Here is a 2258-nt window from a genome sequence, read left to right as displayed (position 1 = left end):
GACAATTTAGCGAACCAGCGAATAGAGCCATTAGAAATAGCGCGGTAAGACAGACTACCTACAAGAGTAGCAGTAGAAGCACTCCGGCATATACGCGATAACGTACGAAGAAATCTAAGCGCATTAAATTCAAGCGAGAATTTGTCCGAACCAGAACTTGGAGCGAACGTTGTAATCGAACGCGAATTTTCATTCGGTGAATTAGATAACAACTTAATAGCGAATAACATAAAATTAGATTTTCAGGTCGAATCATCAATAAGCGCTTCTAGCAGACTAACACATCGCCGCGAATTTTCAGCAACGTCATACGATTCGAGTATCTTTGACCCCGACGAAATCTATCGCACAAACATGTATAATCCAAGCACTTCCGCATCGCAACCCATCACATTGGAAGATGTTGATCAGGAAATTCAGCGATTACAAGAAGAAGCAAATAGAAACGCGACACAATCAAGCCGAGATATACGATTTAAGAATGAGAGGACCGCAACCCCGACAAAACAACGAGCATAGAACTCCGCCGGGAGAAAGGACCGAGACCGCGTACGAGTCCACACCCGACGATGTACGACATTGAAGAGGACGCGGATTTTTATCATTAAAAGAGGCTCGCGGAATGATTCCGGAATTCGACGGATCACCAAATAAACTGCAAGAATGTTTGAGCGCGACTACATATGCAGTAGAACACATCGACCCGTTAGATGAAGTAACGCTATTAAGAGCTGTATTATGCATGAAATTAAAAGGCAGAGCGATGCTAGATTTTCAAACGTGTAAAATTCGAGATTTCGCACAGTTGAAACAAGAATTAGAGATCTGTTACGCAAGTAAAAAGAATACGACCCATCTTGAAATCGAATTTAACATGCTAAAACAAAAACTATGAGAAAGCGCGCGAACTTACGGACTTAGAGCCGACAAACTAGCTATGGAGCTATACGAATCAATGATGGAAGGACGCAATCATACGGTGGATAATAAACACGACCGATAACATAATCGAAATGTTAATGTCGCAAGTAATTATAGAAGAAATCAAACAGAGTGAAACAGAAGAAATCAACGTAATACGAACGCCAAATAAAGAGGAAGTAGTCCCGCGTAGTAAAAAAGTACTACGATTATTACGTACACAACATTTAAATAAAGAAGAAAAGAAAATGATAATGGAAATTTGCAAAGATTTTAGCGACGTGATACATCTGGAAGAAGAACCACTGACGTGCACAGATACCGTCGCGCATAAGATTGCAACACAAGCAGATAGCTCACTGGTCAACGTACGACCTTACCGCCTGGCGAAGAAACATAAAGCAGAAGTACAGCGTCAAGTGCAAGAGATGCTAAAAAATAAAATTATCAGGCCCAGTATGAGCCAATGGAACGCACCCCTTCTGGTAGTTCCGAAAAAAAACCGATACTTCGTGTTCGAGAGCGAGGCAAAATAGAACAAGTGTGCAAGGATCTTTTGGTTCGCGGAAAATAAATCTCGCGAGTCAATTCACGTTCTTTAAGTTATCAAAGCGGTTAAACGTAAGCGGTAACTCTGCGCGTTTTCAGCGAGTCTCGGGCGCTCCTCAAGAGCGGGCCCTTTTATAGCGGTTTTGATAATCTCTCGCTGCCAATAAGTTTGAACCTCCGAGTGCGGTTCGAAGATTCAACGCGGCGCCAAACTTCATTGGCCGCCCCTTGAAATATCGGCGCGAGATGAGACTCAGAGCGAGTGATAGGCCGGTGGCCCGTACGTCACGGGCTACGTCACGGCCTCGCGCGTGCCGGCAGCCGTTTGTCGCGCGGCTAACCGTCAAAATTGCTTGCGAGTTGTTATTCGACTTGTTTGTGACATGGGCTTCGTTGAATCCGAAAAAACCTCGGAAGAGAATAATAATTTTATAAAAGTCATAACAAATTAGCTTTTCTTTATATGTGTTTTGACTTTGAATGTAAGATGTGAAAATAATGCGAAGCCCATGTCGCAAAGATGAAATTAAATTATGTGTAATTTATTGCGATCTCAAACACTTCGGGAAAACCGAAAATGCGAGTAGTCGTGGATTTCAGGAAATTAAACAATTTAACAATAGGAGACTCGTTTCCCCTACCAAATATTACCGATATTTTGGACCAACTAGGAAACGCAAAATATTTCACAACACTAGATTTAGCATCAGGATACCATCAAATTCCGATGACAGAAAAGGATAAGAATAAAACCGTCTTTTCTACGCCATACAGACACTACGAATTTA

This window comes from Formica exsecta, unplaced genomic scaffold, assembly GCF_003651465.1.
Source record: "Formica exsecta isolate Colony F162 unplaced genomic scaffold, ASM365146v1 scaffold259, whole genome shotgun sequence".
Classification (NCBI taxonomy): domain Eukaryota; kingdom Metazoa; phylum Arthropoda; class Insecta; order Hymenoptera; family Formicidae; genus Formica; species Formica exsecta.
The sequence above is the reverse complement of the archived record's forward strand: the minus strand, read 5'-3'. Positions refer to the sequence as shown.